The sequence below is a fragment of the Octodon degus genome, unplaced genomic scaffold (assembly GCF_000260255.1).
Source record: "Octodon degus isolate 3935 unplaced genomic scaffold, OctDeg1.0 scaffold00151, whole genome shotgun sequence".
NCBI classification, from domain to species: Eukaryota; Metazoa; Chordata; class Mammalia; order Rodentia; family Octodontidae; genus Octodon; species Octodon degus.
The window spans coordinates 3,353,211-3,365,873 of NW_004524727.1; positions in this window are offsets into that span (position 1 = coordinate 3,353,211).

A 12,663-nucleotide genomic window follows, 5' to 3' on the forward strand; every position below is an offset into this window, starting at 1 on the left:
TTCTGCCCTTTGTTGTAGATCTTTGCTGTAGTTATAACCTTCACATGTACTGAAGTTCAGGTGGAACTCTACAGAGTTTGGACTTATCCAGCTGTGTCTGGCTTAGGTCTGGCTGCTGTGCTCAGCTCCTTCCCGCTGCGGACCAGGGCCAGGACTGGGTCTGGGGGTTCTCGGAACTCGGCAGGAATTCCTACCTGGCGGGAGGGGTGGGGGAGGTATGGCGGAGTGGTGGGGGGCAGCCCGAGAGGGTGGGAGAGGGTCCGGCCTATGCTGCGCCTGGGCTGGGACTGGTCCCGCAGGCGCAGGTTAGCAGGAAGTTCTCCACACACTCACCGGACCTGGGCTAGGACTGGGACCTTTTCTTTTAAATCTTACTTGCCCTCTTTGGCCTGACTTCCAGGAGGTGGACAACATGCCTCTGTTACATATTGTTGCATGATTTACTGCATTACCACAGGCCCAAATTAATGGGGCCCAAAAGCTAAGGGTGAGAAACTCTGGAAGCATGAACAAAATAAACCATTCCTACTTGATGCTAACTACCTGAGGCATTTTGTAATAGTGACCAAAATCTGTCTAACTTAAGTGGCTGTCTGTATTCCTTGGCTTCTAGCTGTCTTTCAAAGCCTCCACAGTAAAGAAGATTCATCCGTGTATTCCTTGAAGAAGTCATTTGTGTCTGTACTCTCACATTTTGGGGGCCATCTGGAAGATTGAACCCATAGTGTTTAAACTGAGCTATCTCTTAAGTACTTATTAATTTTTTATTTTGAGACAGGACATCTGAGTGGCTAAATTGCCCAGGTTGGGCTTCAAATTTCCAAGCTCTTTCCTCATCCTCTCAGTGTTCTGTGATTATCTCAGGTCTGACTCTTACTCCAATTTTCAAGGACTTTTGTGATTACGTATACAGATAATGCAGAGCAATTTATGTATATTAAAGTCAGCTCATTAGCAATTCTAGTTCTATCTGAATTTTTAGTCTCCCCGTGCCATGCAACATATTCACAGATCCTGAGGATAAGGACATGGATTTGTTTTGACAGTTTTGTTTCTGCCTACCACAAGGACTAACAAGTTCTATAACAATATTTATTTATTTTTTGTATTTAACACAGGGTCCACAGGTTCTCATTACATACATCAGACTCACAGTGATTCTTCTGTTTATAGTCTCCCAAAAGCTGGGATTATAGGTGTTCACCACCATGCCCAGTCTCAATCACCATCTCAGTGTGCCCCAGAAGCAGGGCTGGTGAATCCTGGTCCTTGCATCTGCCTAAGCAGGCGCTTTAGTCTGCTGAACTCTCTGCCCCCCCATGTAATTTACTGTTAAAGAAAAAAAATCCTAATTAGATCCAACTAGTCAGAAATATTTATTGAGTTATAACTCTGAAAACTGAGATTGTTTTGGGCCTTTTTCATGTGAATTGAGGAAAGCTTCTTAGATGTAGGGATAGCCTTGCTTATTCAAGGTAGAAATCATGATAGTTGGTCTGTCATGCAGTCTAAATCAGTACTCCCCACAACCCAGTCTTCATAAATAATCTATTAGCATTCAACCTCTCTGTTTCCTAAATAAGCTACTGAATTTCTCAATTGAAACTCTAAATTTGGTTTAATGCATTGAATTCTCAATAACGATTGTGTGTACCTGCATTCAGCATTTACTTAATACTTTCTATGTATCACACATAATCCAAAGGAGGGTTTCACTCTGTGAGCAACTTACAAAAAGTTCAAAATAATGACATGTAGGGTGAAAGGCAATAACTTCCTCAAAGGAGAAGATATAAGAGCAGAACACCATGTGGCAGGGTAGGAGCTGGGTTGGGGATGGCAGCTGATTAAAGTTTAAGTGCAGAGGTCAGAGTAGCATTTCCAGAAAGGTAATATTTGGACAAGAACCTTGACATAAAGGAAAATGTCCATGTAGGTAGGTGGGAGAAAAGCCTTTTGTACCAGCTGTGGAAAAATTCTAGAAACAGAGGTGAATGCTGGACACTGCTTAGGCAGGTTTCAATACAATATCCAGGTCCATATTCCACTTACCTGACCTCCCTTGATAAGCCTGGAATCTGGGATCTGGGACATGGGAAGGGGTTAGGATCAATTCAAATCAGGACAGGGGTTGAGAGGTCTCACAAGTGGAAGTGACCATGTGAGGGCAGAAAACAACCCCAGGGAGGCCAGGGTTACTGAGCCAAATTGGAGTGCGGAGGCAGCCAGTCAGGAGGACATGATCCTTTCCAGGTTGTGATGGGTCTGGACAGACCTGTGGGACACATCAGAGAGCACCCAGTCATGTTGAAGTTCCATCTCTTCCTTTTCACCATGTCTTAATGAAAACTTGTATGTGCTATTAGCTGCCTTCATTCTCCCTACTTCCTCTATCCTTACTCTTGCAACCTTCAAATTTCTCCCCTTGCAAAATTTAAGTGATCTTTTTTAAACAATTCTCTTGACATTTTTTGGCACCTCAGAAAATATAAGTAGTTCCAAATTGCCTTTTGAAATTAGCACAAACTCCTTCCATATTGTGTCCTATTGCCTTGTCCTCCAGCATGAACTGACAACCAACCGCTTGCTCCCACATTTCTATATTCTGTGATCTCCAGTCTTGTCGTCGTGGGATGGATTTCCACTCTCACCTCACTGTGGCTTTGCTCCTCCCATATTTCCACTTATCAAAGCCACTCAGCATCTCAAAGTCAGATAAAATCTTATTCCTCCTGGAATGCCATTTCTCATCATCCCTGACAAAATGATCTCCCACTTTGAGATGTTCTCTTCTCAGTTATGATCACACTTTGCTGTATGAATTCCTTCCAAGCAGGGACATATTGTGTTTGTTTTTATGTCTTTCTAACATCAAGCACAGATGTTAGAGAATGAGAAGTAAGAGTTTTCTCAAATGAAGAATGAGACATAAAAGCTGAAAACAGGTAGAATATCACTTTCTTCCCAAATCTGAAAGTGAGAGTCATTAAAAATAGCAGGTCATCTTGTTCCAATTATTGTAATTTATTTAGTAAAGTGTTAATCTAAGTTAAATTACTTTTGAAGAAAATAAAACTATATTGAATATGTCAACTAATGTATTCATGTATTGTGATTTTATTTTTGTGTAATTAAAGTACATCTGGAAACAAAAATAAAAGCCTACCTGACAAAGTGGCAGTTTTGTTTTTGTAGCAATCAAAGAAATTGAACACATGTTAACTACTTATTAGGCACATAGCATGTTTCAGGCAGTACGTTCAATCATTTACATGCAATATTGAGCATCCTCCAGTTTCTACATAGATTTGAAACTATTCAACTTTTTCTAAGATGTAGATTTTGAAGCTCAACAGTCTAGGTAACTTTCCTAAGGTCATACAACTCCTGTGTGGCATAAATTTTAATTGTATTCATGAACTTTCTGTGACATTTTTCTCACATCTTGATGAATACAGAGAATCCTCTCCAGCTAATGTTACAGTGTGGATGATTATCGTTTTTCATATTTTCTTCCAAAATGAGTTTCTTGTGGTCACTTTGGGCTTCCATAGATAAGACTTTAATCAAGAGCAACTAAACATACCAGCCAATCATTGCTAAGAGTGTAACTGCTAAGGTTTTAATTTTTTAGATCATTTAAAACTCAAGGACAATTATGATAAATGATTGATTTGTGTCTTAGTCTGTTTTCTGTTGAAATTACAGAATACATTGTTTTATAGTTACTTTCCATTTGTTGCTGGGACAAATACCCTAAGGAAGGAGAGGTTTATTTAACTCACAGTTTGTGGAGGTTACAGTCTATACTCAGCTGGTTCCCAGGCAGAGTGTTACACGGCAGAGAGCAGCAGGTCATGGTAGCAAAAAACAGCAAAGAGCAAAGGGAAAGGTAGCAGCTGCAGCTTCCAGCTAGCCTCTCTCTCCTCTATATACTGTAAACAAGCTACCTTGGGGCTGGAGGTGTGGAACTCACACAGTGTCTTCTTGCACAGGATGAGGATGCTTACAAACTAAGAATCCTGGCTCCTTGCTGAGTTACTTCTTCTAAACTTCTCAAGTTGACACAATGCATTAACCAGCACATACATGAAAGTGGAAATTTTAGAAATGACAGATATTTATTTAACTGTTAGTTATGGTGTTTGTATAGTCTAAGAGCACAGGCCTGGCATCTAGCCAGGTCCTCTTTGGTGATGTTATTTTTTATTTTTATTTTTTTGGTGGACCCAGGGATTGAACTCAGACCCTTGCACTTGCCAAGCAAGCACTTATTCTATGGAGCTATCTCCCCTCTTTGTATACTTTATAGCTTTGGTGATTTTAATAGCTCAAGAGCATCGTGTGGACAAACAGACAAAGCCTGGTAGGAAAAGCTACCTTTTATAACAGAGCCATGCCTCTAGTAAACCATTAACTCACTAGCCCACTGCATGCATCACTTTTCTATCAGTGGGACAAAATACCCAACACCCACAATGTAAAAGAGGAGAGACTCATCTGGCCCACATTTTCATGATGGGCTGGCTGTGGGGCAAAACAGCATGGATTCAATGTGTGGTGGAGAGATGCTTGTCAGTCCATGGCTGACTGGAAACAGAGAGGAAAGAAGACAGGAGCAAGAAGGAGACAGAAACACAAAGACCAGGTCACATCCCCTCTTCCAACCAGGCCTCGCCTCCTCAGGAGAAAATCATTCATGAGCACTTCAATAGATTAGCCCAGTGTTCTGTGTTCCAATCATTGGATGCTGTGGGCCTCAGTGTTCCAAAGCCCATACCTCTGAATATAGGAGACTTAAGGGAATCATTTAATAAACAGACTTTACCAATACATGTGGGAAACCATTAGCATACCAATTCAAGGATTGTAGTTCCAGCACATGAGTCTGGGGGACACATTTAAGCTACAGTAAATGGTAACATAAACTTTGATAACAGCACAATTCAAGAGGGTGGTGTTCACCTAAGATACTGATCTGATGTGGGTTGATACATTATTTTAGATTTTCTGTTTTAATTTAATGGAGATTCAGAAAATATTTGAAAAGCTGTGTAACTGAGGTCTGGGCAGATAAAAATACAGACAGCCCAACAGGAGAAAAACCCACCATACAGCCAGTCATTTTCCCATAGGACAAGTGGTACATGTTCCCCCAAAATCTCTGCCACAAACAACTGATTTATCTAAAGCTACCTTAGTTCCTAGCAATGACAGTTAGTTCCTTTAATAATATAAATAATTATGGTGCAAATTTATGAAAGTTTCTAGGAGATCTTTCATAAGCTAGAATTCTATCAGTTCTTTACATATATCCAATTTCAGTCTTGTTTTTCTTGCTTCTTTCTTTAAAGTTTGCATAAGAATTTAAACTTTGAGTTATTTATAGTTATTAATTTCACTCTTCTATGCATGAGTTACTAAGCCTACTTATTCTTAGTAACTTTTTCATGGCAACATTTTTGTAAACTAGTTAACTTCTCATTTTGTTTTGCATGCAAATATTAATTGATATTATGGTCACATCTGGGATCTTTTAAAAAATTTCTCCTTAAAAATTGTTTACTGAGCACTAATCTGTGACATATCCCTTTCTCAGTTTAATGCTATTTCCATTTATCTGAGCGATATTACAGACAAGGATGTGAATTCTAAGAGTAAAACATCCCAAATTTCCTTGTAGTAAGGAGCTAGCTCTGAGATTTAAATAGGTTGTTTTATGTCATTTCTCTCAAAACTTAAATGGAGCTACCACCTCCCTTATAAAGTTCTGGTAAAGCCAAAGAGAAATTCCCATGAAGCGATGAGCCCAATGCTTCGAGTTTTGTAATAATTTAGCCATATAATGTATCAGAATATTATTGAAATTATTAACATTGACATCTTGGACTCTGTCATAAAATTATTACCAGGATTGCTGTTTTAAAAGAAAAAAAGTGTTTAATCATGTGTGAAAGAACAACAGCTCAAGGGCAGTTCTAGTTACTACTGGAAGAAATGATAGAGCCCTGGCAGTAAAGGACAGGGAGAACACAAGCATGCAAAGTGCATGCAGCATCTGCCCACCATACCCTGTAATGCTGGACCAAATACATGAGCAAGTGCTGTTTGTGCTTCGCATGCTGGTCCGCAGAACTCTATAAGCCCATGAACACAAAAACACACAGACACAGGTTCATGTCTGCCTGCATCATTGAACTACAGGCACTGTCTGCAGTGACACGGGGAGAGAGCCTGATGGAGGCCGAGAAGGTTAGATTTGCAAGGCCATTAAAGGAAACAGCTGTGCACAGGAGCCTGTGAAATTTGGTCATCAGGAAACCTCCAGGAAAGAGACTAGGCTTGGCAGCCAGGTTAGCCTAGGTTTTGCCTGAGACTTGGATGTGCAATCACTATTTGAGATTCTATTAAGCTACAGTGTGACAAGCAGTTGTTTTCTGTAACTACTGGTCCTAGTTTCTGGTGGAGAAATTTTAGATTTAAAAAATTACTTGTTTTTATTTTTTTCTCATCAAAGACAAAACACTCTTTGGCAGGGAAGTTGGCGTTTGAATTAATAGGTACAAACTACTTGGGTGTAAGTCTTCTTTACCCAGTTTAATTAGAAAAGTAATTCAAATACTAACTAGAAAACTACAGAATACATAACAAAATAGAACTTCATTATTTTATTTTGAAGTCTTGACTATCCAGGATCTATAGAATAGTACCTGGGCAACTAATGCCATTTCATTATATAAAAGTTTCCTTTTAGATACCAGAAATAACTTCTGAAAGTAGCCGTGCTGTAGCTCCTAAAAAGTTCCTTTTCTGTTTATTACAGCCCTCAACATACTGATTAAAATCTGATTTTATTATAGAATCTTCTCCTTTGTTCACAGGTACAATGAAGGCTGACAGTTTTCAGTTTTGCTTTTCCCAATTTATAGCACTCCTGCTATTAAAAAGACATGGCAGTACCTAGGTTTGGTTGAGGAAGAAAAATGATTTGTCTCAATCATCATTATGGTGTGTGATGTAGCAGTATGTGCTGATCAAGCTTAATGAGCTATTAATACTCAATATTCTCCACTCTGTCATGGTTAATGTTATGTCTCAGCTACCTTGGGCTAAAGGGTTCTCAGGTAAGTGGGTTCATGAGAATGTTTCTGGAACAATTAGTCTTTGAATAGTTCAGCACCATCCTTGCCAATGTGGGTGGACATTACCTAATCTTCTAATGGCCCAAACACAACAAAAGTGTGTGTGTGTGTGTGTGTGTGTGTGTGTGTGTGTGTGTGGTGGGGGGGATGGACTCTCTTTCTTTATTGAGCCAGGTTAACTGTGTTTTCTGGTCCTAGGAAACTGCTCGTGGCTCATAGAAAAAGAAAAGATGAACCTACATCTGCAGAGTGTACGATATGCAGGTATTATTATTTTGTTTATCATTTTCCCCGTCACCCATGCATGCACACAAAGACAACCATGCAATACTGTTGTGCTATTAAGAAAATGTAGGCAAAAATCTGAAAATAATTTTTCAATGACAAAGGTTCTAGTAAGGGCTCAAGCCTAGGTGTGATCTCAGATATGATTAACATCTAAGCCTGTTATTTCTGTGCTCCAGCCCTCCAAATCAGTCAACAAGATTAAAAGAAGATAGATATATTAATATTGATGCATATTTCATTCATTTTAATTTCTCCACAGAGGGATTTCAATTCCATTTCTAAAGATTGAATAAAATTCATTTTAAGAAAGTGGTATTTCGTAAGTCAATTTGATTAATATGTGATAATGTTCATAATTCATATATATATATGTATATATATATATATATATATATATTTACACACTGAAATCATGAAGAATGATTTTATTCTGAGCTTTAGAGAAAAGTACAGAGACATTTGATTACCTAAGTAAAAGTAAGAGAGCAAGACAGTAAACATGAGAAACCTAATTAGATCCAAGATTAAAATGAAAAATCAAGTATGACCTTGATTAAATGTTTGGACTTTAGTTATCAAGTATGATGCTCATTTATGAAAGTATGAGTTCAAGGTTGTAATAACCACTTAAAATACAGTCGTGATCATTTATATATCATTTATTTAAGCTTAAAATAATATTTAACTCACATTTTCATATGTAGACACCTTAAGAGGTCTACTTAACTACTTCTGACTTCCTTTAAGAAAAAGGCCCATTGTTGAGTGATGGGTTGGAAAATATTTCTAAAATGAAGACATCAGCACAGAATTGGCAACCTAATATTGAAACTAGAGGAAAGCATAGTAGAAACCTGACTTTTGAAAAGTTTTTGGATCAAAAAAGTGTTATTCTTACTTGGACGGTTTCATTTAGCTACAGAGATAGAAATGATCTGAGAACTGTAAGTCTCAAAGAATATAATTTATCATAGAAAAAGATTATCTTCAGTATTTTTAACACAGTTGTCTTGTTTCCTTTTACCTGTCTTTCCTTGTCTAACACTGATACAGACTGATTAAAGAACTAGACATAAAATATGAATTTCTGTGCCTTATTTTCTACCTAAAATTACATTTGCTGACCCTAATTGAAAGAAATATCTAAGATGACCAATACTTTCACACTTAATTTAATATTCATTGGTATCACTATGTAGGTCATTACCCACATCTACTGAATAGACTCTTCAGGAAATGTTGGACTTTAGACACAGGAGCTCCCTTTATCACCAGTGATCTTTTGTGCCTTATAGTGAAATTTAAATTATTTGAATAAATATTTAAGCTGTTTTACTGCTATTAAATCATGATAGCTCTTCCAGGTACCTATGAGAAGTTTCAGTCTCTGATTAGATATCTTGGCTGTATATTTTTATCTTCATTGGCTTCTTTGACTATGAAATTAATTTGCCATGTTATATGCATTATTATTTCCTTTATTTTTTATTGCTGGGTGGTATTACAAATCATAAACAATGTACATATATATGTTCAGTCTTCTGTTGATTAACATTTTAGTTGTTTCTGATTTGAATTTCTTGTGCAGAGGTTATCAATTTTTTAATTTTTAATGTATTTTGTTGTCACAGGGTCTCACTGTGCAGCTTGGACTCATGGTGATCCTCCTGCTTTCAGCCTCCCCAGCACTGGGATTACAGAAGTGAGCCACCATGCCCCAGCTCTGGCCGGCATGGCCCACCCTGGAGGCAGGGTTGGTGCAGCATGTGGTGCTAGGATTTAACTGGTGGTCCCTGCACTTGCCTAAGCAGGCCTTTTAGTCTGCTGAGCTATTTCTCCAGCCCCATATGGCGGTTATCAATTGCTTAGCAAAAGAATTTTTTTGGGAAAATGAGCTTTCCATTTCTCTCTCTCTCTCTCTCTCTCTCTCTCTCTCTCTCTCTCTCTCTCTCTCTTTGGCAGAACTGGGGATTGAACTCAGACCCTTGCGCTTGCCAGAGAAGCACTTATTTTACTGAGCCATCTCCCTGGCCCCTCCATTTCTCTTAAGTGACCCAGCAAATAGAAAGCTTTTCCAAACTTTGATATCATTTTCCTTCCTTGCCATTAATGTAAGAGGATTTTAGTTTTTTTTAAAAAAAATGTATGTGGTATAAGGTCTCACTATGCAGCTTGGACTCATAGTGATCCTCCTGTTTGCAACCTCCCCAGCATTTGGATTATAGTCGTGTGCCATCACGCTTGGTCTCCATGGCTGGCTCAGCGCACCCAGGAGACGGGGCCTTCATGGTGTATGGTGCTAGGGACTGAACCCTGGTCCCTGAGCTTGCCTAAGCAGATGCTTAGGCTGCTCAACTATCTTGCCAGCCCTGGGATTTTGTTCCATATTGATTTATGGAGGGGCTTTTATTTAATTTTTTTTTCTTTTCTGAGATAAAGCTTTGCCACAACATGGGTAGACATGGAAATACATGAAATTAACAAGACAGAGAAAGAGAAATATCATACGATCTCACATGTGGAATCTAATATTGTTAAGTTCATGGAAGTAGAGTTTATTTTATTTATTTTATTTTCACGTCTCTTCTTTTCATTTATTACCCTTTTTTAAAAACAAACATTTACTTGAGAGACAGTATGGCAGTAATGGGTATGACATGACCAGAATGACAGACATTCCAAGCATGACCCTACCATTACACGTTGCTATCCTCAGCGCAGTTACTTAGTTCACAGGTGTCAGTATATATAGTTAGTCAGGGTGAGACTCCTACCAATTAACTGCTAGTTTCAAAAACCTGCTAAAGATTCTCAGGATCATTGCCTTGTCCATCTGGTGTGTATAAATGTATGGCTTTGCCCCTGTCATGTTTCCCAGCTTTTCTCCTTGTCCTCTCTTCATTGTCTAATCATCAAGTTTTTGCTTTCCTTTCAATTGTGTTATGCCTTTCTACTTTTCTTCTTCTTTTGAGTACTTCTACCATGGAAACTCTACAATATTTACATAGGTGGGCCTGGTTTATTTCACTTATGAAATAAGTGTCATATACTTAAATATAAAGGCTTCGAGTTTATCATTCTTTATAGCTGAGTAATACTACCTTGTATAAAAACTGGGACCTCTTCTTACTGAGAAGTTTTTGCACATCAAAAGAAATTACCAACAAATTGAAAAGACAACTCACAAATTTGGAAGTAGAGTTTATAAGGGTGATCAGCTGAGACCAGGATGAGTGGGGGAAGAAAGCAGTTCTGAGTTTTTTTTTTTTTTTTTGCTTTGATTTTGTTTTTTGTAGTTGGTATTGGTACAGGGTTTGCAGGGTCTACAGGATCTCTCGACATAGATCGGACTCATAGTAATTCTCCTGCTTTCAGCCTCCCAAGCACTGGGATTACAGGTGCATGCTACCATGATTGGTCTCAATTGCTGTCTCAGCCTTCCCTGGGTGCAGGGCCTGCACGGCATGCTGGGGATCGAACCCTGGCTGCTGCGCTCTGCCTAAGCAGTGCTTTAGTCCACTGAGCTATCTGGCCAGTCCTCCTGAGGTGTTTTGACAAATTGTCTTCAAAGTTTACATAATTATTGTAACAGAGGAGAAAACTCCTGGACCTCCTTTTTGTAGCTGTTGTTTGCTTTTTCCTTGCCTTTTCTTCCCCTCCTCTAAAAATTTTTCTGGTACTGTAGATTTACCCAAGAGTCTTCTTACTAAGATGTATCCCTAGGTCTTTTTATTTTTTTAGAGACAAGGTCTCACTAAATTGCTAAATTGTCCAAGATAAGGTCAACTGGTGATCTTCCTTTTTCAGTTTTCCAGAATGCTGGGAGTATAAGTGTGCACCTGTATGTGCAGCTGAAATATTTTTTCTTTAAAGCTTCAAGGGTTAGTGTGGTGAGGAAGCAGAGGCAAAGGTGTGAAAGAGGCAGGTTTCCCCAGCCAGCATGGATTAATACTCACTGGGTTTTCCATTAGCAGAGAGCACCCCACCCACACATGAGCCTTTTTTATTTTAAGGAGAATAGAAAAATAATAGTGAAAACAACAATGAAGACCTTCCTCTCGAGCCTCATTTCAGTTTGCTCCTTTGCAGTTTCTGTCTGGAACTAGACAACACTACATTCAGTGCTGGGAGTCTGCTCACCTCCTCTTTCCTTGTCTCTGCAGCCCCTTACCTGGTAAGGAGCTCTAAATGCTCCCTCTCCTGCAACTTCTATGAGCTCTCACGATCATTTCCTCTAGCCCATGTGGTCCACTTTGGCACTTCCTCCAAGGGAGGAGGGGACTTAGCAGAACCATGTGGAGGAACAATATGTCAAGGGCTCCAGCAGACCCTGTAGAAGAACATCAGCTGCAGCAGGGAAGCTGGACAGCTGAGCTCTCTTAGATTTACCTGCTGAGCACAAAGCGAGTCCCAGCAGGATCCAATGATTTATTAGACAGCAGACAGCAGCAGCGAGCCCAGTGGGATGTTGCTTTCTGCTGTCCATCCAAGCAAGAGGGGACAAATGACAGAAGGGGCCACAGGTGGGCACTCTGTCAGAGCTGACGCCTCATCACACTCCAGCTCCACAAGGGCTGGACAGTAAATGTATGTGTCTGCATAAAAATAAATTACAGTAAAGGAAACATTGCATGAGTCCATTCCAAACTGCTCCCTCTTGCTTTGAGCACATGGCCATCGTTCTTGCCACTTCCTTCTCTTTCACATTTTATTTATAATACTTCCAGTACATAATGATTACATTTCTCTCTTAGTATGTGTACACAGCACATCTTGATTATTTTACATCCCTTTTCCTTATTTCCCTTCTCCCTCCTTCCATCTCTTTGCTCCATTTCCACTTGCAAAAGACTTCTTGCCGTGCTTCCTGTTATCTATCTTTTGCTTTGCTCCTTACTTATATTTTGAATTTCTCATATAAAAGAAACCATGTGATATTTAGGTTTACGTCTGATTTATTTCACGTAGTATTATGATCTCAAGGTGCAACCATTTTCCTAGAAATTATTCCAGTTTATTCTTTATGGTAGAGCAGTATTCCATTTGTAAACACCACATTACTTTTTCCATTTATCCGGTGATAGACCTAATGTCCACATCCAAGTTTTAGCTATCAGGACCTGTGCTGCTGTGAACTTCATGTTGCACAGATCACTATAATAAGACACTTTTAACTCTTTTGAGAAGAAACCAGGGGCATAGCTGAGTCAAATAGAATTTCTAGACAGATTTT